The following is a 26,919-nucleotide window of genomic DNA, read 5'->3' as shown; positions in this document are numbered from 1 at the left end:
AAAAAAACATTCAAAATGATGAAAGGCAGGGACCTACAGCCAAGATTACTCCACCCAGCAAAGCTACCATTTGGAATCTAAGGGCAGATAAGAGTTTCCCAGAAGAAAAACCTAAAGGAGTTTATCATCACCAAACCATTATTTATACAAAATGTTAAAAGGACTTATTTAAGAAAAAGATAAAAACTATGAACAATAAAATGCCAAAAATGTAAATCTACCAACAATTGAATCTAAAAAACAAACTAAGCAAAAAAGCAGAACAGAGGCAGAACTGTGGATATAGACAGCATTTTGATGTTTGCCAGATGGTTGGGGGTATAGGGTCATGGGTGAAGAGGTGAAGGGATTAAGAAGTACAAATAGGTAGTTACAGAGTAGCCATGGGATGTAAAGTACAGTATAGGGAATGGAATACCCAAAGAACTTATACACATGACCCATGGACATGAAAAATGGTTTGGGGATTTCCTGATGGTGTAGGGGGTGTGGAATGGAGGTGGGCAAAGTGAGAACAATCAGGACAACTGTAATAGCATAATCAATAAAATATAATTTTTAAAAAAGTAATGAGGGAAGAAAAATCACAACAAAATTGTGAAAGCTATGTACAGGTGAATAAGTGATAATTGAGTTAGCAGTACCAAGAATGCTAAATCTTAAGACAGTAGAGGGGAAAACCAAGGAATAAAACAAATTATACCAGCAAGTCCTCAAAAGGCTTTGGAGTTGGCAAAATCAAGTACTTCTGGAAGAAAGAATGAAGGTTGAACTAAAAGTACAAGGATGTTGAATCTTAGGTCCTCTCTTCTATTCCAAAAGAAACAAACTTATGCTTCACTTTGGAAGAGATATCTCAATATATCCCACACCAACAGACTCCTAGAAATTTCACCAAGGTAGAAAGCTCCTGAATTTTAGTCAAATTTATTTCCTACCCTCTGTCCCACAAATATATTAGGATTAAATCTAGAGTAGTTGCCACTTCTTGCTCACTAGATTCAATTAGCATAATGTCATTAATGTAATGGGGCCAGAGTGATATCTTGTGGAAGGAAAAGATAGTCAATGTCCCTGTGAACTAAATTATGACACAAGGATGGAGAGTTTATATACACCAGAGGTAGGATAGTGAGAGTGTATTGCTGACCTTGGGAGCTAAAAGCAAACTGCTTCAGTGGGACTTTATAAACAGGAATGGAGAGAAAGGCATTGGCAGATCAGTAGCTGCATACCAAGAACCAACAGATGTGTTAATTTGCTCAAGCAATGAAACCACATCTGGTACAGCAACTTCGATTGGAGTCACTACCTGGTTAAGCTTATGGTAATCCACTGTCATTGTCCAAGACTCACCTGCCTTCTACATAGGCCAAATAGGCAAGTTGGATAGGGATGTGGTGAGAATTATGTCCCTGCATCTTTCCAATGTTTGATGGTGGCACTAATGTCTTCGGTGCTTCCAGAAATGCAGAATTGCTTTTGTTTATAGTTTTCCTAAGTAGAGACAATTCTAATGGTTTCTACTTGGCCTTTCCCCTCATAATAGCCCTCATTCTACAGGTCAATAAACCAGTGTTGGAGAATTCTGCTAGCTGTTAAGTATGGGTGTTCCAATCACGCATTCTAAAACTGAGGAAAAACCGCCACAGGATGCATTTAGGGACCTAGTGGATCCACTGTGAGACAGACCTGAGCTAAAGCTCCATTGATCATCTGATATGCATAGGTCCCAACCCTGACTAAGCCTCATTGATGTTTGAGATCTCCTGGAATTAGTTTCAGTTCAATGACAGTGTCCAGTAGACCCTAAAAGGTCTGATTATTTCCTTTGCCTCAGTGTACATGTACCCTGGTAAAAGGCCATAGGTCCATCCCTTTGGGGGAATATTAGAGAAAGATTAATGGTATAAGTTTTGGGATATGTACTAGGATCCTTCCTCAAGGAGACCCCACATCCCCTTCATTCAGGGGTTTCTGGATCTGTAAATTGGCTCAAGTCTGGGAATAATTGAGGGTCACTCAAATGGTTAGTTTCCTAGGTTCACAAAATTGTTCTAAAAAGGGGAGCTTCATGGTGAAACAGCCTTGTTTTTTATCTAGTTGTAAAGATAGATACAGTAGCTGGAAAGTAAAGTAGCTGGAAATGTGTTTATTCAAAATGAATGTCTTTGAAATGAATGGCTTGGCGATCAAAGTCTTAATGTCAGGCAGTTAATTACAATAAAAAAAGCTAATTATCAGGCACATACACCATATTTATCAAGCTCCTTGTTTCTTATAAGGGATCACTTTTTATAAGTGGTTGATTAGGAGTAAAATATCCAGTGCGGATATTTTAGATATATATACTTCTATAGCCATATCCAGTGCAGATATTATATATATATAATACAAATATATAAAATATTTTAAATATTTTAAATGCTATAAATATATATATTATAGCCATATCATGCCATGGGTTATCAGTTCTCGCTTCAGTACTGGAATAGAGTTATTATCACCTTTAAATCTAATCAGTTAGAGAGCCAATTCCAGAAACCCTAGAACTGATTTAGAAAACTCATCCTTAACATTCTCTTCCTCTGGAAACCACTCTCGGAGCCAAAATCTGTCTTGGTCAGAGTTCTCCAGAGAAACAGAAGCAATAAGATGAAATATATATAAATTTATAAAATTTTATGGATTTAAAAAATAAGTATATTTATATCTATAAAATATATGAAGATTCATGAAACATTAGTAGGAATTGGTTCATGTGACAATGGAGTCTATGTCTCATGATCTGCAATTTCATGAAAGCTTTCAGTGTGTAATTTCAGTCTAAGTCTGAAAGCCTCAGAACTAATGGAGCCAAAAGTGCAAATTCCAGTCCTAGAGCAGGAGGAGACAAAGGTCCCAGATCAAAGAGGCAAACAGGAAGAAAATAGAGGGGCTTTCCTCTTTCCTCTGCCTTTTGTTCTATTCAGGTCTTCAGTAGGTCCATGCCTACTCACACTAGGGACAGGAATCTACTTTACAAAGTCCACTGATTCAAATAGTAATCTCACCTGGAAACATCCTCACCAACACTCCCAAAATAATGTTTAATGTGGGCACCCTGAGGCTCAGTCAGGTTGAAACATATAATTAAGCAACATTAGTTTAACCATTTTAGATGGAGAGTTGGCTTTTGAAAGGATTTCTTAGATTCTGCTGAGGAATAAATGCTAATCGGCCACAAAATTAGGCAGTATAGAGCTTTATTGGGGTTTATGCTCCTGGGCAACATCCCCCACAACCCCTGCCTGCCCCCCCACCCCCTGTCTACACAGCAGATGTCCGAGAAAAGCCAAACCATGCAGGAAATATGGTGGGGTTTTATTCTGGTTGGCTCTTTTCATGGGAGCTGGGGATAGGGTCCTTCCGAACAAAGCACCAATATATCATTGGTGGTTCTCCTTGCATCCTGGTTTGATATCAACGTCTTTTCCAGGTTGTAGTCCAGCCGCCATGATGGATTGTAGTCCAGCTGCCATTTTGTCCTACCCCGCCCATCCTGACAGCTTTTTTTTTTTCTTGACATTTTTAAGATATCCTTCTACCTGCTTTTGGATAACATTGATGCTGTTAAAAGCCTTCTGTCAGTCCAATAACAGTCTCTTTATAAGTAATATTTTTAATATCTGATTAATCTTAAGATCTTTTTGAATTATTTTGTATTTAGTATGTCTAAATATAAATTTCTTTTTACTTCTCCTGCTTAGCATTGTTCTTTATAAATCTAAGGGTTCATGCCTTTTTATTGATTCTAAAAAATTCCTATCCATTACCTCTTTGAATACTGCTGCCTCATTATCTCTATTCTACCTATCCCTTTGAGACTCTAATTAGATAAATATTAGGTCTTCTCACTTTTTCTCCCATTTCTTTTAACATGTTTTTCATATTTTCCTTCTCTATCTTTCTGGGCTGTGTTCTGCAGTATTTTTTCAGCTTTATTTTCCAAGCTGATAATTATTCAGTGTTGTTTAATCTGTCAATTTATTCATTCTTTTTTTTTTATTTCAATTATTATAATTTAATTTCTAAAAATCTATCTGGTAATTTTTTAAATATATCTGGTCCTTTTTGATAATTTTTTATCCTTTATTCATGGTTTTGATTCCCTCTTTAATTTCCTTAAACATCTTAAAGGTACTTAAATATATTTAATAATTCCAGTATCTGAAATGGTTGATGTTCTAATTCTGTTGTTTTTTCTGCTAACTCTCACACATGATGTTTATTTTCTCACTGATTTAGTAATTTTGGATTATGAGCAATGTTTACTTGATTTTAATATATGTGGGAATTCTGTGAGACCTGCATTTAGGCTGTGCACTTGCAGAGAGGATTTGTGTTTACATGAGCCAGGTTCCCTGAGGTGCTACCAATCCAGGACCACTTTAAATAATGTTTTAAAATTAGGGTTTCTTAGACACGCAAGTGAAATCAAATCCCAAACCCACATGAGGCGAGGCATGTGGTTTGTAGTTCTCAGCAGTAATTTCTTTTTCATTTCTACTCAGAGCTCACATTAGGCAACATGTGTCATTGTCATTGCTCTGTATCAGTGGATAGATTCTTTCTAGCCCAACTTTTCACCCAGAAAACAACCTTTTAAACAGTTTTAATTTTGAGCCAGGTCATAGTTCCAGCTATTCTCCTTATGTGCATTGAGGTCTTGTCTCCTCTTCCCTAGGTTCTCAAGAGCAGCAAGTAAAGCCAACTTTTACATCTATTTAACACTGGGGTTTCTTGTTTCCTTCAGTCCCTCATTTTCATCCCTGGGAATTTCCCTCAATTTCTTCTTAATTTAACTATGAACTTAAAAGGTATTTTTGTCTTATCTAGTATGGGTATTGTTAGGTGGTAGAAGAGTATGTGTTAAATATTGACATTATTTATGTATTATGTATTATCATTACATACTATGATGTTAATGCCATACTAATCATATATGTTGCCAATATTTCCCCAGTTTGGTTTTTTGTCTTTTTTATTCTCTTTTCCTTTACAGAAAAAAAAAATATTCTTTTTTTTTAAGATTTTATTCATCCATTTTTAGGGAGGGAAGGGAGGGGGGAGAGAGACAGAGAGAGAGAGAGAGAGAGAGAGAGAGAGAGAGAGAGAGAAACATCAATGTGCGGTTGCTGGGGGTTATGGCCTGCAACCCAGGAATGTACCCTGGCTGGGAATCAGACCTGGCACACTTTAGTTCCCAGCCCGTGCTCAATCCACTGAGCTATGCCAGCCAGGGCAAAAAATTATTCTTTCTTTATGTGGTCAAATCTCTCCATTTTCCCTTTACAGTTTTCTAACTTTTTTGTCATGTTTAAAAAGTCCTTCTCCACCTCAAAATGATCTTTCTATTATTTTTCTAGTTTTTTTCTCAATAAACTTTAGTTTCTTGTACAAGCAGTCTCTGGGACAGCTTCAAGTGGTCTAACATTCACATAATAGGGGTGCCAGAAGGAGAAAAGAAAGACCAAGAAATTGGAAACCTATTTGAAAAAAATGATGAAAGAGAACTTCTGTAATTTGGTGAAGGAAATAGACATGGTGGGGAACTTTTAAAAAGATGACAGATTATTTTAGTGTCATGTTGTACCTGTCAACAACATAGCCCTGGAAAAACTGTAAAAGTGGACATGGCCAGGAACAAGAGTCTCAAGGGTCATTTGAACACCATCATATAGACTTTATCCAACATCCGCCACACTGGACCTGAATCTGTTTTAGTTAATTTATGTATATTTCAGAACAGGTTGAAGCATTTCTTGCCTAAATGGTAAAGTCCTTATAACCACTGAAAAGCTATTTAAATTTATGTTTGCAACCTGGGGATTTTAAATTTTGTTGCAAGTGATTGAGTGAGATACTTTATGGTGGGGGTGTCAAACTCATTTTCACCAGACACTATATCAGCTTCGCAGTTGTCTTCAAAGGGTTGGATGTAATTTTAGGACTATATAAATATAACTACTCCTTAACTAGGGGCAAGGAACTCGGCACTGCAACCAGGTAGAAACAAGGTGCCAGTACAGATAAAACAAGGTGGAGGCCTTGTGTTTGCCACCCATGCTTTATGGGAACCATTGTTAAAAACAACAGCAAAACCCTCTATAAGGCATTTTCCTTTAGTCATAAACTACACTATCCATGCACCCACAATTTTCTGGACAGAATGAAAGAAACAATAGCACACTAGTGAAAATTAGAAAAACTTTCAGAAAACTTTTATCTCCCTTGGCCAAAAGTGGTCTAGCCATTTTGGCCATATGATTCATGCCCTTATAAATATGGGCAAAGTCTACTTCTATGAAATGGTAACAGGAAGGCCCATGCATCTTTGGATTTTGCCTGTGATTCTAGACTTTCACTACTTCATTTGGGCATGGCAAAATATTGCAAGGGAATCATATGCTACATCTAGTCCTATTAATAACAGGTTGAGGCTACCCGCCTAACCATCTTAACAATCTCTTTATGATCTTTAACCAGAAAATTTTATCTGTTGAGAGAGACATCAGAGAAAAGCTGCTCTTGAAATTCACTGGAAGAGATAAACATCAGGTATTATTAATAATAAATTCTGCATTGAAATTCCAGGAGTCAAACCTCAGATTTATGTTACACAACAACAATAAAAAAAGTTCAGAATTCCACTTAATTGGAAGGCCACTCCAACAGGAAATTTCAAACTGAAGATTCTCAGAAATTCTCCAGAAGCATCTGATTTCCAGAAGCATATAGCTGGTCCAGAACCTTCAGAACAAGAAGATGATGATGGATAGTAGACAGTTTCTCCAAGATGTTGGATCAAAATCCCTATCTAATTCCTGTGTATGTGTGTGTGTGTTTAACGTCTGCTTGTAACCATTCTTCTCATTTTCTACAGACACCTTTTTGTTGCCCACCCATAATGGCTTTTTTCCCTTTTTATTCTTTTTTATTATAGTCATTAGGTCAGAACTTACTCGTTCTAACGCCATCCTTATTGCATTCCAATCAGTATCCTCTTCCCTCAGTCTTACTGACTGTTGGATATATCATTTATCACCGGATCACCATGATAAAAACTTATAGCTAATTCCAACTTTACCAAATAAGACCACAGCAAATTATTGCTGATGGTGTTTTCACTTGAATTTATAAAGGCAATTGAACTTAAATAAATTAATCTGTGATACAATAGTGCCTTCCTGTCCCAGAAAAAAAAACTATTATTAAATCTATCAATCAGATTATATAATTATACATTTTAATTAAACAAACTTCTAGTGTAATGGGGTAAGTACCACCTGGAAGACACTAATAGAAATCCAACTATGAAACCTCCTATTGTACAATGATGGTTCTGACCTCATGTTGTGAGTGACACTTATTGTTCTGGATCTTCATATGACCCCAATGGATACTACTTCCTTTGTGGCCTGAAATCCTGGACCTGTTTGCCTCAGAATAACATGTCATATATTTTAGAAATATATGATATTCTTAGATTTTGTCTATGTAAACAGACATTGATTCTATAACAGACATTTTGTCTATGTAAACAGACATTTTAATTCTATAAATCATATAAAGTGGAAATTACAGTTCAGATGCTCTGCAAAATGGGGCTACTTGTTTATTGAGATATGCTACCTAGAGAAATCACTCACTCATTGTTTATGCAAGCAATAAGAGCAGTGTTTCTATTGGTGAGAATCATATAATTAGAAAAGACTGTAAGACAGCTACTGCTAACCTTCATGAAGTTATTAATGACACCATTTCTGCCCTACGTGAAATGTAGATCAATATCAGCTCTGTGGCACATGTACTAGCAGATAATTACATTGCTCTAAGTTTCTTATTGACCAGTCATGGTGGTGTCTGTGCCACTGCTAATCCTTCTGTTATATTTGGATCAATAAAGTAGGCAATATGAGATAGACTTAAGGAAAAAGTCATTTGACTTTACAAGGCTGATTCTCATGGCCTGTGGGATTTGTTCATATGATCTGGGTTGGACAAATGGTAACCACAATGCTGGTTTGTGAACTTCTATCCAGTGTCTTAAATGTTTTTATGCAGACATTCTCTTATCTGATGATCACCATGATGATCTAATAATAACAGAAAAGCAAAAAAAGATTTTGTAGTATAGTTGGCAATAACAGTAACTGAACAATCTCTGAGTGATGAAAGTATGGATCTCTGTCATTCCCTGAATTACTTAACATTTTGCAAGTAAGCAATTGATCAAAAGAGGGGATTGAAAGACTAAATATAAAAACAATCCATGTCCCTGGCTGGTGGGCTTAGTTGGTTGGAGTGTTGCCACATAGACCAAAAGGTGGTGGGATGAATTCCCAGTCAGGGAACATACACAGGTGGTGGGTTCCATCCCCAGTGGGGCATGTATGAGAAGGCAACCAATCAAATTTTCTCTCACTCACTGATGTTTCTTTCTCTCTCTCTTCCTTCCTCACTCTCTAAAAACAATTTAAAAATGCATCAGGTAAGGATTAAAAAATAAATAAAAACAATCATTGGCCAGCTTTTATATGAATAAGGAACTCTGATTCACAAACTTTAAGAATCAGCCCAGGACGTCAACCTACTCTCTATATAACCATGCAGTCAGACTACTATCTGTAGCAACCAATACATGAAACCAAATGGTAACCCATAGGGCAATAAGTCCCAAAAGGCCAGGACATGATTAATAACTCAGTTTTCCTAATATTTGACCCACTTTCAATTTAGAACCAATTGAAGAAAGGCAAATATGCCCCCCTAACCAAAAACATAGGATGCCCTACTTCTAAACAGCCTGTGGCCAGCTTCCTCATGTTAACAGTCTCCAATCATACCTAAAGCCTTCTGTTTTTTTCCCACCAAAAAAACTGTCTCTCCCCTCTTGAGTCTCTGCCAAAACAAAAGAATGGCGGTTGAACCCTTTGTTATAGCTAGTTCTGAATAAATAATAATCAATAAATGATTTGTAGACTACTTAATCAATTAATTCTCAGTTGGGTGCTACAGTTTGGCAGTAGTATTTGTTCTATTGATTTGTTCGGAGGATTCTCTGAAGGGATGACATCTAGAGGCAGCATGGTATTTTAAAACTTAAATTTCAGTTTTATTTCTGCCTAGGGCATGTCTTCATTTTTTCCCTGTGGTTTTCCTTCTGCAGCCTTTGGCTTTACTGTAAGTAAAATGAGAACGTTAAAATGCATGATCTTAAAGGAGAATTCCATCTCTGGAATGATACCAACTGCAAGTGTTACTTTCCCTTGAGTTCTTGATTTAAGGTTTGTCTATCTCTCTCTCACACGCAGATGTATTTTTGTAATTTATCTGCACACAGTCCTGATATATCCAGAGAATTCTGGAACTAGTACATTTTAAAATACAGTTACTACCACTTAGCATTTAGAAACTGCCTCACTGTGTATAAGTTTAATTAATTTATTTGACCCCAGATGTCCCTTTCAGTCCCACCACCCAAATTAAATATATCACAAATAAGGTGCTCATTAATACCATGTGGATTGTTATTAAAAGGTAATTTTCATTATGAGACTATATGTTTGATTTGTTCTCTTTTCCTTAAGAAACTTGAAGCTAACATATTTTTTTAAAGACTAATTACTCTCCTGCCAAAGAACTTTGATTTATTCTGAAATGCCAAAATTCCAGCCTCTGAACTTGAGCAGGATGAGTCATCACAATTTGTAAATTCCTCATTATTTATCAATGCAGAAATCAAAGCCAGATTATAATGAGCAGAAGGTAGGTGTAATTTAGGCCAGTGTTTTTAAAAATATCATCAGGCTGATAGTCCAGGAGGATGTATATTGTAGTAAAAAGAGCACTAGGCTCTAAAACTTTCGAGCTGGAGTTTTGTCTCTGCTGCCTCTTAGCTGGCTGACCTTCAGCAAATCAGTCCCTATCTCTGAGTTTCACTGTTGTTACCAATAATGAAGTGGAGCATAACTAACAATGACTACCCTTCCTGCTTCACAGCATTTCTTGAAGCTAAAATAAGATAACATGACACATAGAAAATATTGTGGTTTTTGCAGTTTGTGGTGTGAATTTTAAGTAGAGGTGTTATTACTATTTTAAAACAAGAAGATTAAATTAGATTATTTCCACCATCCTAATGGTAAATTAACATTACTAAATGAAACAGTTCAGTTGACACAAAATTACAATTTAAGAAAGCCAGAAGACCTAAGCTAACAAAACCTAAAACACAGAATAAAACTCCACACCACATTGGTTGCAAAGCTTTCTATCCATCATACACTTCAGGTGAAATATTAGCCAGCATTTATGACAGCCTGCTATGTTCTAGACATGAATCCCATTGTGGTTTTACTTGTGTAGGAAAAAGAATAAGTAAAAAACATTAAAGCTTCAAAAATATCTAACCAATAAAAAGTGAATAAAATTTAAAGTAGCTCAATTAAAAAAAGATTATGATCAATATTCATAGGTACAGGATTTTTATATCAATAATAGAGACACTGCAAACTTAAAAGGAAGAGAATCTATATGCACACACATAACAGAAACAATTAAGATCTAAAACTGGATTTAATTTCAAGAACACCACTTAGAGGTAGGTAAATACTCTCAACAGCCTAGAAATTTGTGAATTTCATAATTAGAATCAGTTTGTGTGACATGTATGTAGCTATTTTCTTAGCAACTGATATGCAATCATCATTAAGTGTAATTTAATTGTAATTTAGAGTTGAGGAACTTAAAACCTGGCTTGAGTAAGCAGCATGTAAGATCCAAATCACAAAGTTGAGAGATTGAATAGTAATAAAATAGGAGTAGAAAAAAGTAAGCCAAAGATTTAAAACAGGGTAATATATTTGGTATTAAGAAGACCTATTCAACTTTATTTTCTCTGTGATTCCAGAAAATTTAATTTCCTTCTAAAATAGTGTTTTTGGAATGTTTGTTTTCAGTTTTTATTGCTTTTTAATTTTTGTTGCATTTTGGCTATATCAGAGACAGCAGCAACTAGCTTAAAATTAACATTTGTTTTGCTATTTTCACATTGTTTTATCAGTTCTCTGCCCTATTTCATTAGGTCATTATCAATTGCATCTGCATCATGTGGCCTAGAAAAGATACACAATATCGTAAAATTTCAAGATCCTTATATATTTTTAAAGTCATAATGTTTAGGTTCCAAAAATGCAAGATTAGAAATGATTTCTTATATTCACTTTTGCAAAAGACCTAGAAAAAATAAGAAGCATTTTTGAAGATGGCAACAAGATAGGTGAGAGCAGATCCACTTTCCCCAACTGACAGATGAAAAGGCTAGTTGATCTTCTAAGGAACAAAATGAACAGCCAGTGGTATCCCAGCATATATGAAGGTTGGAGGCCAAAGTAGTAGAGGATATTGAAAAATCAGACTGTAAGGAGAAGGCTTTAGGACAATAAGGTCACTGGGACCAGCTTGGGGACCAGGGCAGCTGCAGCCCTAGTCCTGGTGCCTGCTAGGTCTGCCATAGGATTCTTGGGAGAGAGCCAGGTCAATGCTCCCTCCCCTGCCAAACAAGGAGGTTTGAGCAGCACCAAGAGGAACCTGGATGCTTAAAGTCTCAAGTGGGGAATAAGGACAAAGTGGCAAGCACACAGGGGCAGTGTGCTCCCACTGAGACTCTGGACACCGGCTGGGAAGAATTGGGCTGTGATGGACCCTGACCCCATCAGCTCCTGGTCTGGTTGGAGAGTTGGGTTGTGTGAGAGGCCAGGTACTTCGGCAGGTTGAAACAGGAGGAATTTTTTCAAAAAGAAAAAAAAGAGGCACTCTGTGGATATTTAGGGAATTGTACTGGAGCAGCTGCCCCCACTTCCCCCGGCTGCATCCCCACAGCCATGGCCCTAGGCCTGCCTCTGCTGTCAGGACCTCGCCTCTGCCCCTACCCTACCCCCAACCATGGCAGAAGGCACCCAACCATGCCAATGACCCTGGTGGTAGACCACCAGCCCAACTACCCGCTACCCCATCCCCACAGCTGCAGAGGAGGTCGGCATGTGCCCAATACTGTCACCCCAAGACTGCACTCTCATTGCAACAGTGGAGGCCAAGTGACCCTGACCCTGCTGCTCAGAGGCACTGAACACCTGACCTCACTGCCCCAGCCTCAGCAGCAGCCATGGAGGTGCCCCCACCCAAATGGGTGACTGGCACTAAGAAGACGGCAGAGACGCCCCCTGCAGAGCAGCAGGGCTCAGAAAGTCAGCAATCCCCAGAAAGACTTAACTCAGTGGGGGAGCCAAACTGCCCTGAACAGACTCTCAGAGTCCTTAGCATCTAGGACAGCAAAGAGGGAGAAGGTGATATGTGAGTTGCCCGTAACTGGTGCACCTCAAGGACAGCACAAGTGGTGGACAGAAGGCATAGGTCAGGTGCAAACTGAGGCCTGGCAGCCAACTGAGAAACTGGGCTGGAGGCTGGGCAACTGCTCAGACCTGGCCCCAATCCCTGCAAAACTACAGGAAGGGAGAAAAGCAAAACCAATTCCCATTCAACATGCTACAGCAAGGAAAACCAGCAAAACTGGCTTGACCAGTTTAAAGCTAGCAGGAGGCTTAAAAAAAACCATTTTTTCCTTCTTCTTTTCTTTCTTTCTTTCTTTTTTAATTTCCACAAGTGAGACAATAAAACCTAGAGCTGTGAAAGGACAAGAGTTAGACCCAAAGAGGGGTCACCCCTACAACTGAGACAGTGAGACAAATTTCACTTTACTACTCCAGAGAACTGGCAAGATATTATAGATTTATATTATTATTTTTTAATTATTATTACATCATTTATTTTATTAGTATTTTCTTATTTCTCTGTTTAGTTTTCTTCACTTTGATTGTTAAATTGCCTCAATTGGCTGTTTTTCCTTGTTCTCTCTTTCATCGTGTATTTTTAATTTTCAGTCTTCACTTCACTTGTGTTCCAGGAGCACACTACTCTAGGTTGTGTATTCTTGTTATTCAGATCATATAGATTCTGTCGTATGATTGTCATTCTATTACTAATGTAAAAAAATGCTGTTCCATACAATTGTAAATACTACACAGCACCCCTCCCAGATATTAGCCCGCTTCACAGTTTCCTGAACTTTATTATGTTGTGGTTAACTCTATTGTCTCACACACTAAACCTATTTTCTATTCTTTACTCTCACTTTACCTCATAATCTGACCTTCCACAAACTCACTGCTTTCTAGATCCAACTCATAATCCTTCCTCCTCCCAAAAAGAAAGAGCCTTATCTTCTTTCCAGCCTTTCTAAAAAGTGGCTAATTGGGTAAAATATCATGGACAACACTATACATATCCAAAGCATATCCTATCTCTTCTCTACTGGTTGGTACTTTAAATACCATAGAATACAGTCCAGCTGTCTTAATCCATTTTGCCTTTCCCCCTCCAAGTGATCACAAAAAAGTGTAGGTGGGAGCTGTAAACTTCAGTATACCTGCTGGAAGAGGAAACCAACCAACAAAGGAACCACCAAGAGATAACAACAGAAGAAGGTGAAGGAGGGAGTGGAAGCCACACTAACCTCCACCCAGTATGAATCTGCAAATACAACTAAATGGTGGAGAAATTACCCGGAACAAACAACTGAATAAAAGGGAGAGAGAAGCCTCAAAACCTCTTACACACAGAAGAACCAGTTTGAACACAACCTGTCCATACCTACACAACAGAATAGAAGATGTGGTGGAAGGGGTGACCCACAGTTAACCAGCTGAAGGGAAGGACCCACCAAAGAAAGACACAACAACAATCAAAACTCGAAGACAAACAGAGAGCCAACATAAACGACAGCTCAAAACCAGTGAACTCAGATCAAGGATACTGTACTACTGAATCTCACAGGTCTCCTACCATAGTAGTTCACACAATAAACCCAGTGAGTCATAACCAATCAATTTAAGAAACAGAAGACAACAAGAAGAGTCTCACAAACAGTGGGAAGACAAAGAAAAAATCCCCAAATGAAAAGAAAGGAGGAAACAATTTCATTTAGCATTCAGAAAGAATGCTAAATGAAATCGAGGCAAGTCAGCTATCAGATACTGAGTTCAAAGCAATGGTTATAAGGAAGCTCAATGAGCTCACAGAGAATTACCAAAAACTACAGGGAAACTACAATGAACTCATTGCAAACTCTGTCAACATGAAAAAAAGAAATAGAAACTATCAACAAGGGCCAAGTGAAAATTAAGAATACAATTTCTGAATTGAAGAACACCATAGAAGGAATCAAAAGCGGGCTAGATGAAGCAGAGGATTAGATCAGACAGCTAGAGGACAAAGTAGAAAAAAACACCCAGAAAGAGCGAGAAGGTGAAAAGAGACTCAGAAAGAACGAAAAGGGGTTAAGGGGAATGAAGAACAACATGAAATGTAATAATATCCATATAATAGGGATACCAGAGGAGAAGAAGAAGAGGAAGGGATAGAAACCTGTTTGAAAAAGTAATGATGGAAACCTTCCCTAATTTGATGAGAGAAAAATCCTGGAAGCACAGAGAGTCTCAATCAAGAGGAACCCAAAGAGGCCCACTTCAAGACACATCATAATTAAAATGGCAAAATTCTAAGACAAAGATAGAATCTTAAAGGCACCAAGGGAGAAACAGGAAGTCACATACAAGGGAGTCCAGATAATACTAGCAGCTGACTTCTCAATGGAAATGCTCCAAGACAGAAGAGAATGGCAAGAAATATTCCAAGTAATGAAAACCAAGGGCCTACAACCAAGACTACTCTATCCACCAAGGCTCTCAATTAAAATGGAGGGCCAAATAAGGAGCTTCCCAGACAAAAGAAGCCTCAAAGAATACATCTACTTCAAATCAGCTCTGCAAGAGGTGCTAAACCATCTGCTTTAAGAACATGAAGAAAAACAGTGAGAGACAGAGAGGAACACAGCTACAGAAATTGCAATAAATAAGTACCTACCAATAATAACCTTAAATGTAAATGAATTAAATGCTCCAATCAAAAGGCATAGAATAACTGGATGGATAAGAAATCATAATCCACATATATGCTGCCTAGAAGAGACCCACCTCAGAACAAAAGACCTACACAGACTGAAAGTGAAGGGCTGGAAACAAATATTCCAAGCAATTTGGGCAAAAAAAAAAAAAAAAAAAAAAAAGCTGGGGTAGCAATACTGGTACCAGACAAAATAGAATTCAAAAAAAAAAAAAAAAAGCCATGAAAAGAGACCTAGAAGGTCACTTCATAATACTCAAGGGAAGAATCTATCAAGAACACATAAACATTATAAATATATATGCATCCAACATAGGAGCACCCAAATACATAAAGATAATCTTAGAGAACTTCAAGAAAGATATTGACAGCAACACAACTATAGTAGGGGATTTTAACACCCCACTGTCAAAAATGGACAGATCTTCCAAATAAAATATCAACAAAGATATTGTAGCATTGAACAATGCCCTAGATGAAATGGACTTAACTCATATAGAGAGAGAGCCTCTCATCCCAAAGAAGCAAAACACACATTCTTTTCAAATGCACATGAAACATTTTCAAAGATCAACCACATGATAGGACACAAAACAAGCCTCAACAAATTCAAGAAAATTGAAATCATATCAAGCATTTTCTCTGACCACAAGGGACTGAAACTAGAAACCAACCTGAAGGAAAAAAACCAAAATGCTCAAACTCATGGAGATTAAATAGCATGCTGTTAAACAATGAGTGGGTCAAGAATGAGATTAGGAAGAAATCAAAAAGTTTCTGGAAACAAATGAAAATGAACTTACAACAATCCAAAACTTATGGGACACACAGAAGGCAGTCCTGAGAAGGAAGTTCACAGCAATAAAGGTCTACCTAAAAAAGATAGCGACATTTCAAATAAACAACCTAATGCTACACCTACAAGAACTCCAAGAGCAACAACAAAGATGGCCCAGAGCAAGTAGAAAGAAGGAAATAACCAAGATCAGAACAGAATTAAGTGACATAGAGACTAAAAGCACAATTACTTAGGCTGAAGAAATTCAGGAGCTGGTTCTTTGAAAAGATAAATGAAATTGGCAAGCCTTTAAGCAGGCTCATTAAGAAAAAAAGAGAGAGGACCCAAATAAACACAATCAGAAATGAAAGAGGAGAGATTACAACTGACACCACAGAAATACAAAGGATTATAATGACACAACCACTGGCCTACAGTGACCATGGAACTCTGCAGATGGCTTGTCGAAACACGAGAAAAACACACAGAGACAACTAGGTCCTGTGGAGAAATTGGGATGGAATGGCCGCTTTCTCTAGTGGAAAGCACCTCGGCCACCCTCCCTAGGGGAGAGCACCTCATTCTCCCACGAGAGCAGGCTTTTATTGGGTTTGTTTACACAGGAATTCAGGTAAAGCTCATTAATCATTGCCAGGAAGTAAGGATCAAACAATAGATAACAAAGAACTCCAAGGGCCTATTTTGAGTCAGGGTCAGATAGCTAAAGAACTATAAAACTCTGAGGAACAAACTTAGTTCTTCCTTGGACCCTTATCAGTTAATTGAGAGCATTCTGAACAAAGCAGGTTTCACAGGATTTTACACATTCTTTCTTAGGCCTGATCACTGGGGGAACCCACCCTTTCCAGCACAGGACTGCACCACCCTTTGTCATTGCTTCAGGCTTAGGTGGAGCAGGGGAAGTAAGACAGTCAAGAGATCAGATTTCTCACAGACAATGAGAACTCAGGCTTTGTCAAAGCGGAGGGGCAAGGGTCCTTTGACAAAGCCTGAGTCCTCATTGTCTGTGAGGACCCTTTTGCTCTAGCCCCCAAAGTCCTTCCTTGGGGGCCTTCCATGTGATGGTGCCTGTCTTAGGTTGTTCCCCCCTTGTGGAATCTTACCCGTCACTGGCTAACTGACCAAGCATTGTGGGCCAGGCAGGGTGAAGTAAAAGGAGCAGAAGTACCACTCCTGCCAGGGAGATAAGCTTTTGTCTCCTTGCTGGCTTATGGTCCAAGGTCATTCCCTCAGCCTTAGCCTTGGCAGGGGTTACAGCTTCTGATACCAGGCAGGGTGGACTCCAACATTGCAAGAAATTACTATGCGGAGCTGTATGCCAAGAAATTTGAAAAACTAGGTGAAATGGACAAATTTCTAGAAAAATGTAATCTTCCAAAACAGAATGAAGAAGTAGAAAGCCTGAACAGACCAATAACAGCTGATGAAATTGAAGCAGTAATCAAAAAACTCCCAACACACAAAAGCCCTGGACCAGATAGTTTCACTGGAGAATTTTACAAACCATTTAAGGAAGAGCTAACCCCTGTTTTTCACAGACTGTTCCAAAAAATCCAAGAAGATAGAAGTCCCCCAAACTCTTTTTATGAAGCCAGCATCATCCTAATCCTAAAACCAGATAAAAACATATCAAAGAAAGAAAACTTCAGGCCAATATCTCTGATGACTATAGATGCTAAAATCCTTAACAAAATACTGGCAAAACACATCCAGCAATACGTTAAAAAGATCATGCACCATGACCAAGTGGGATTCATCCCAGGGGTGCAAGGATCACCACAATAATCACAAATTAATAAATGTAATACATCACATAAATAAAGCAATAGACAAAAATCACATGAATATATCCATAGTTGCAGAAAATGCATTTAACAAAGTAAAGCATCCATTTATGATAAAAACACTTAGCAGAGTGGGAATAGAGGGAGTATTCCTCAACATAATAAAGGCCATATATGAGAGACCTACACATAACATTGTACTTGATGGACAAAAACAGAGCTTTTTCACAAAAATCAGGAACAAGATAAGGATGCCTACTTTCACCACTCCTATTCAACATAGTATTGGAAGTCCTAGCCACAGCCATCAGACAAGAAAAGGAAATAAAAGGCATCCAAATTGGAAAGGAGGAAGTAGAACTATCAATGTTTGGAGATGATATGATAGTGTACATAGTAAATGCTATAGACTCCACCAAAACACTACTTGGCCTAATAAGTGAATTTGGCAAGACAGTAGGATACAAAGTCAGTACTAGTAAATCAAAGTCATTTTTGTACCCGAACAGTGAAATATCAGAAATAGAAATCAAGAAAAAAATCCCATTGCTGTAGGAACAAGAAAAATAAAGTACCTAGGAATATACCCAACCTGGATGGTAAAAGACCTGTACTCCAAAAACTACACAACATTGAAATGGTCAATTAATATTTGACAAAGGGGGAAGAAGCATAAAATGGAGTAAAAATAGCCTGTTTAACAAATAGTGTTGGGAGATCTGGACAGCTACATGAAAAAAAAAAAAATGAAACTCAATCACCAACTAATACCATACACAAAAATAAACTCAGCATGAATAAAATATTTAGATATAAGTAATGACATCATAAAAGTCCTAGAGGAAAACATCAGCAGGAAAACCTCAGACATTCCACGCAGCAACATCTTCGCTGATATGTCCCCTAAAGCAAGGGACATAAAAATATAAACAAAAAATGGGACCTCATCAAATTAAAAGTTTCTGCATGGCTAAGGAAAACAGCATTAAAATGAAAAAAGAACCAACTATATGGGATAACGTATTTGTCAATGATACCTTGGACAGGGGTTTGATCTCCAAAATATATAAAGAACTCACAGGACTCCACTCCAGGAAGACAAAAAAAAAAACAATTAAAAAATGGGCAAAGGACTTGAATAAATACTTCTCTAAGGAGGACATACAGAGGGCCCAGAGACATATGAAAAGATGCTCAGCATCACTAGCCATCAGAGAGAAGCAATTAAAACCACAATGAGAAGCCACATCACAAGGGTCAGAATGGGCATCATAAACCAATCAACCAACAAGTATTGGAGAGAATGTGGAGAAAATGGAACCCTGGTGTGCTGTTGGTGGGAACACAGACTGGTGCAGCCACTGTGGAAACCAATATGGAATTTGCTCAGAAAACTAAAAATGGATCTGCCTTTTGACCCATCAATTACACTGCTGGGATTATATCCTAAGAACCCCAAAACACCAATTGAATAGAACCTATGCACCCCAATGTTCATAGCAGCACAATTTATAATAGCCAAGTGCTGGAAGCAACCTGAGTGTCCATCAGTAAATGAGTGGATCAAAAAACTATGGTATATTTACACAATGGAATACTACACAGAAGAGAGAAAGAAGGAGCTCTTACCTTTCACAACAGCATGGATGGAACTAGAGAGCATTATGCTAAATGAAATAAGCCAGGTGGTGAAGGACAAATACCCTTTGATCTCACCTTTAACTGGAACATAATCAACAAAAGAAAAAACAAGCAAAATATAATGAATGACATTGAAATTAAGAACAATATGACAGTAACCAGAGGGGAATTTGCAAGGAGTAATGGGGGGAAAGGTTTTCATAAAATACTCTAAAGGACATATGCATAATATCAATGGGGAGGGTAAAAGCAAAAGAGGGAGGTGGGTTTGGCTGGGATGGGGAGGAGTGGTGGGGGAAATGCATACAACTGTAATTGAACAATAACATAATTTTTTTAAAGATTTTATTTGTTTATTTTTAGGGAGGGAAGGGAGGGAGAGAGAGAGAGAGAGAGAGAGAGAGAGAGAGAGGGAGAGAGAGAGAAACATCAATGTGCAGTTGCTGGGGGTTATGGCCTGCAACCCAGGAATGTACCCTGGCTGGGAATCGAACCTGGGACACTTTGGTTCCCAGCCCGCACTCAATCCACTGAGCTACGCCAGCCAGGGCTCAATAACATAATTTTTAAAAAACTAAGAAGCAAGCAGCTCCTCAGAATACTGTTCCTTTATTTCTTGGTTGTCTATACTGTCTAGTATAACTCACAAAACTCTTGCTGGATATGGACAATAAATTTTCAGAAGGCTATCGATTTATTAAACAATATCAGGATTTGCTTTTTTCTGTTCTCATTGTAAATGCACATCTTAGTTGTAGAAAAGAAATACCTAAAAACACTTTTAAAATAATAGCCTCTTTTCCAGGATTAAAACTCAACTTTTCTGGAATTCAGATACATTCATGGCTGGTTAATGTATCTATTGTGTTGTGTTGTGTTGTGTTGTTTGTTTGTTTCTATTTTTATTTTTTAAGTATATTTTGTTGATTACTGTATTGCAGTTGTCCTATTTTTTTCTCCCCTTTTAGCCCTCCTCCCTGCAACCACCCAGCAGTATTCCTCCTGCCTTAGTTCATGTCCATGGGTTGTACATATATGTTACTTGGCTTCTCCATTTCCCATACTATTCTTAACCTCCCCCTGTCTATTTTATACCTAACATATATGCTACTTATTCTCTGTACCTTTTTGCCCTCTCTCCCCCTCCCCATCCCCTACTCATAACCCTCCATGTGATCTCCATTTCTGTGTTCTGTTCCTGTTCTAGTTATTTGCTTAGCTTGTTTTTTGTTTTTTGGTTTTTTTTAGATTCAGTTGTTAATAGCTGTGAGTTTGTTGTCATTTTACTGTTCCTAGTTTTGATCTTCTTTTTCTTAGACAAGTCCCTTTAACATTTCATATAATGAGGTCATGGTGATGATGAACTCCTTTAGCTTAACCTCATCTGGGAAGGACCTTATCTGCCCTTCCATTCTAAATGATAGGTTTGCTGGATAGAATAATCTTGAATGTAGCTCCTTGTTTTTCATGACTTTGAATACTTCCCAGCCCCTTCTTGCCTGTTTCTTTTGAGAAATCAGCTGATGGCCTTATGAGAACTCCTTTGTAGGTAGCTGTCTCCTTTTCTCTTGCTGCTTTTAAGATTCTCTCCTTATCTTCAGTCTTGAGTAACTTAATGATGATGCGCCTTCATGTGTTCCTCCTTGGGCCCAAATTCTTTGGGACTCTCTGAGCTTCCTAAACTTCCTTGAAGTCTACTTCCTTCTCCAGAATGAGGGAAGTTTTTCTTCAGATTGTTTTTTCATATAAGTTTTCAATTCTTGTTCTTCCTCTTCTTCTGGCACCCCATATGATTAGGATGTTGAAATGTTTAAAGTTGTCCTAGAGGTTCTTAGGCCTCTCCTCATTTTTTTGAATTCTTGTTTCTTCATTCTGTTCTGGTTGGATGTTTATTTCTTCCAAATGGTTGATTTGAGTCCCAGTTTACTTCCCTTCATTGTTAGTTCTCTGTGCATTACCTTTTATTTCACTTGCCATAGACTTCTCTGCTTTCTCTATTTGCATCCCTGCTCAACCATATCTGTGATCTTGATCATCAGTGTTTTGAACTCTGTATCTGATAGGTTGACTATCTCTTCATCTCTTAGTTCTTTTTATGTAGTTTTGATATGTTCTTTTATTTGGGCCATATTTCTTTGTCTCAGCAGCATATCTGTTATGTAGTAAAGGGTGTAACCTTAGGTATTTGCCAGGGTGGGGCAACCCAAGTCCCTGTGTTTTCACACTATATGGGGCGGGCAGTCAGAGAGGGAAAAAACACCATTTGTTCACCTCTTTCCCTATTTTTGTCACTTCCAATGCTACCCACCTGGAAATTGGGCCCTCTGGAGCTGATTCCTAGGTGGGTGGTTTTGTGTACCTTCTAGGACCTAGTGGGTCTCTCCAACAAACTCTCCTGTGAGACTGGAAGTTTTCCCCACCACTACAACTCCCACAGATTTTTACCACCAGAAATTTTCAGGCTTTAGTTTCCCCATGCTGGAGGCCTGGTTTGTGCACTGTGTTGCAGCTTGTCAAGGCCTGTTTCAGGTCCACTTTAGATTCAGGGATATGGAAGAAAATGCACGGAGCTGTGAGGATGCTTGATATGCCTTTATTCACAGGTGGGAAAGCCACACATGCTGTAAGCTATATGTCTCTCTGCATATCTCTGTAAATCACTGCATGTCACCTGTCCCTTCTTGTGGCATATGTTATGGCCCTTGCTCACCAGTGTGACAGCTATCGGGGAGCCCATATTACCTTGAGTATTCAAGGCAAAGTCGGCTTCAGGCCAGAAAATTTTATGACATAGCATAATTCTGCATATGTGAGCCCACTTCCTATTACAGTTACTGGACACAGTCTCAAGGCTATGAGAACACTACTTACCAAGCCCCTTCAAGTCTATGGGAACACTACTTGCCTTAGTTACCCAGACAACTGGATGAGGAAGCCAGACTGCCTCCATTTACCCTACATGTGGTCTGTCTCTCTCCCCAGTTGTTCCTCCCGGCTTATCCCCATGAGAATGTGGGACTGCTCAGTCTGACAGCTACTGTCTTGTTGCATGTTCTGGTCCTGGCCACCCTGGCTGCCTTTCTCAACCCCTCCTACCACTCTGGATGAATGTTTCTTCTTGAACTCCTTGGTTGTTGGGCTTCCATACAGTTTGATGTTCTGGCAGTTTTTTTGTTTTCAAATTTGTTGTTGTCCTTCCTTCTTTTAGCTGTGCAAGGAAATAAAGCTTATCTACCTACACCTCCATCTTGGCCAGAAGTGTTTGTTTGTTTTTAATAACTTTTCCATAGTAGGATCTTTTTAAACACTGAATTCAGGAAAAAAAATTGTATTTGCTTTTCATTTTTTTTGTGGTTGTAATTTAAAAATAATAAAGAATAAGTTTACTATAAACTCATTTGTTGTGTAAAACATAAAACTCAAAGACCAAATTTGACATTCTATGAAATAATAAACAGAACCTCTCAGATTTTCTGCATTCTGGAAGACTCTGGATGACTTCATTATAAATGGACTAAAAATGAGAGCCTTCATCAATGGGCAGGGTGCTCATGTGAATTAATGACATTTGTCATCTATTTCTAAGAACATTTGTTTGCTTTTATAAAATTGATATCAGACTGCTTTAAATAAGATTTTATAACAGACCACTTTTAAATGTCAAAAAAGTCCTGGCTGGCATAGCTCAGTGGATTGAGTGCAGGCTGTGAACCAAAGCATCACAGGTTTGATTCCCAGTCAGGGCACATGCCTGGGTTGCAGGCCACGGCCCCCAGCAACCACACATTGATGTTTCTCTCTCTCTCTCTTTCTCCCTCCCTTCCCTCTCTAAAAATAGATAAATAAAATATATTTTTTAAAGATTTTATTTGTTTATTTTTAGAGGGGAAGGGAGGGAGATAGAGAGAGAGAGAAACATCAATGTGCGTTGCTGGGGGTTATGGCCTGCAACCCAGGCACGTACCCTGGCTGGGAATTGAACCTGGGACACTTTGGTTCCCAGTCCGTGCTCAATCCACTGAGCTATGCCAGCCAGGGCAGATAAATAAAATCTTTAAAAAAAATAAATGTCAAAAGAAATCTCTTTACTTCTTTGTAGCCACCAAATGGATAATAGATTAAAAATTATCTAAACTGACCATGTCTGAACATAGAAATGTCTGTTGCACATAAACTGCTTTTGTGTCTGCCATTTCTCATAAATATCCATATGAGAATCCCTTTGTAATATTTTTTTTAATTTTAGCATAATCAAGCACTTCCATTGTCACAGGGAGATGAATTCTCCTTTACTTTACAGACATCTGATTAAAATCTACAGTTTCACCATGTATGGTGTAGCTCAGTGGATTGAGCACAGGCTATGAATCAAAGGGTCACCGGTTCAAGTCCCAGTCAGGGCACATGCCTGGGTTGCAGGCCAGGTCCCTAGTGGGGGCCATGTGAGAGGCAGTCACACATGATGTTTCTCTTCCTCTCTTTCTCCTTCCCTTCCCCCCTCTCTGAAGATGAATAAATAAAATTTAAAAGAAAACCTACAGTTTCATTTAGGTATGATTTTCTAAATATCAAAGAAATACTGCCTTCTTTATTCTTGTTTAAAGTCATAGATATGACATCATTTCTAAATTGTTCAAGGATTAGGCAATTTCTTGAACAACAAAGGTATAAATTAAATATCCTGTGTTTCTCTTAAGACTTGTTTTTAATTTGTGATCCATTAACTAATATCTAATTCAAAACCTAATTCTCTCTGCAATAGCACACATTGTACTTATCCTAGAGTATATCTCACTAAGTTTTTCTTACACGTTTTTCCAAATGTGGAGGATATTGTTCCTTTTTGGGAGAGAGACAGCTGCTAATACCTAAGATTTAGGAAACCAAAAAAAAAATCTCTTCTCATTTGGTACATACTTTTTTTTTTATATTTCATATGCTGTAAATTGGGTTGGGAGTAGATAGAATATGAAACTTTTTAAGTGTGATATGAATATTATATTAATAAGTGAACTGTGAGGGTAAGTGTAGCACAGTGAGTAAATATGTAGCATTTAGCAAAACTCACCTGGGTTTAAATGCTGAGTTCTTTCCCATCAGTCTGATCACCCAGGTCAGTTATTTAATGTCTTTGTCTTGAATTCCTTAAATAAAATGGAAAACTACTGACTAGAGCATAATAAATACATAATAATATTCATAAAATCAGAGATGTACCTTATTTATTTATTCATGCATTAATCAGTAAATAGATATTCTCACAAAAATTACATAAAATTACTTTAGTGGGTCAATATTTAAGTATAAAATCAACAGCAGTTGGCCAGTGAGCATTAAACAGAGGCCAATATTTTAAAAATGGATCCAAATCTGACCAATATTCTCCAAGTCTTTATTCAACTCACAATTTACAGCAAATAGAGAGTACAAAAGGACTTGTTGGACTCCACCATGGTGTGAGGTCATTGAAATCCAACTGTGAACGTGTTTAAAAGATAATTCAAGGAGAGAGGGAAGGAGAGAGAGAGAGAGAGGGAGAGAGAGAGATGGATTCTTTACCAATAGCCATTCTTAAAGGATCTATTAACTATAAGATAAGCTTTACCCAGCACAGTAACAACTGAAAACCTTCAGCAAATGGACTAAGGGTGAGCTTTATAAAACATAAAGTATACATCTAATATTTAAAGAATGGTGGAAAAAGAAAAAGTGCAAATGTTATATGATGTAACAAAGTTAGAAATAAGGTAGCTAAAAAATATGAGGATAGGAAAGTTGACCAATGGAAAATAAAATAAGTTCACTGTATTGGAAATAGAAGTGTCAAAGAATACTGACAAAAATTGATAAGCTACATAGTAAAAGGTTAAATAAGAAAACAATGGTCTGATATAATTAAAATATTAAACATAAAGAATATATACATGTGTATTTATATATTCATGTATTCATTCATTTTTAAGATTTACATCTTATAGAAAAAGGCATAGCAAAAATCAAAATACACATAATTATAAAATATTATAGTAGAATTGAAGTCAAATATATTAATCATATCAATATATGTAAAGTCACTTCTCTTGCCCATTAAGAAAATCACTTTAATTTTTCTCACAAAACAAGTGTCTACTATGAGCTATATTAAGATACATATTTAAAACAGTGAACGATTCTGAACAACTAAAAATAAAAGAAGGACAAAAGTATTCTAGGGAAACAAAAACAAATCAACAAAAAGAACATGGAAGCAAAGCTGATTTTAGACAAAGTAGAAGTCCAGCACAAAAAAATTTCAATACTAAAAGCTACAATATAAGTCCTCACTGTGTGGCTGAGTTGATTGGAGTACTGTCCTATACACCAAAAGGTAGTGGGTTTGATTCCTGGTCAGGGCACATACCTAGGTTGCAGGTTCCATGCAGGGTCACAGGTTTCACGGGAGGCAACTGATCAATGTTTCTCTCTTTCTCTCTCTCTTTCTCCCTACCTCTTTCCTCTCTAAAATAAATAAACATCCTCAGATGAAGATTAGTTTTTTTAATTTTGAAAGAAGCTACAATGTAAAATGATGCTATAACATTTATGAATATTCATTCACTTAATAAACCACAATTTTCATGAGCAAATACTGTAGGTTATGCAAATAGACATAGAGCAACATTAATAATGGAATGATCTAATATAACACTCAACATGAGAGATCAGATGGACAATAAAAAGCAATAGAAGAAGTTGAAAATATATGATATATTTTATGGCAATATATCAAACTTTATATGCTGATAATAGAGACTAATTACTCATTCTACTCAAGTACCCATTAAAAAATTATAATATTTTAGATAACAAATAAAACAGGAACAATTTCCATAATGGATATATTATGAAAATCACTTCTGGACAAAGCTTAATAAAATGAGTGTACTAACAAAAAGAAAAGACAGAGAAGCCCTTCTACTTTGAAATTAAATATTTTTTCTATAAAGTTTCTGGAGTTAAAGAAAAAATATAAACTCAAATTTAAGATTTAAAAAAACATAATAATAACAAAAATACTACATATTAGAATCTATGGGATATATTTAAACTACCCATTAACACAAAACACTTCTATCAGAAGGACATAAAATAAAAATATATTATTTAAATTTCCAGTGCTGAAAAATAGAAAAAGAACAACAAAGTAAATTGAGAGAATATCACAGAGAGAAAAATGTAAGAGGCAAGCAGGAATTAATGAGATAATACAGTATAAAAAGTGTAAAATATTAATTAAAATCTTTCTTACAAAAGAACAAACAATCCATTAGCTACTCTGAAGAAATAAAAAGGTGAAAGTAGAAATATAGGTGATAAGAAATGACAAAGAGAAAATAAGAACAGAAACAAGAGTTTTTTTTTAAATGCATAAAACACAAATTTGCAGACAAGCCCCAAAAATTTCACAAGGATTAGCTACAACACCTTCAAAGACTAGGTTGTGCGAATGCTGTATAAATTATCTCAGGGCATTGAAAAGAAAGGCAATAAACATCAGAAAGAAAATGTGGATACTAGTGGTGTCATGAAATGGGTAGAAAAGGTGTGCAAAAAAGGAAGGATGGGAATGGTGTAATAGGAATGAGGAGGAAT

Source organism: Phyllostomus discolor, chromosome 6 (genome assembly GCF_004126475.2).
Source record: "Phyllostomus discolor isolate MPI-MPIP mPhyDis1 chromosome 6, mPhyDis1.pri.v3, whole genome shotgun sequence".
NCBI lineage: Eukaryota > Metazoa > Chordata > Mammalia > Chiroptera > Phyllostomidae > Phyllostomus > Phyllostomus discolor.
Note: the sequence above shows the minus strand (reverse complement) of the source record.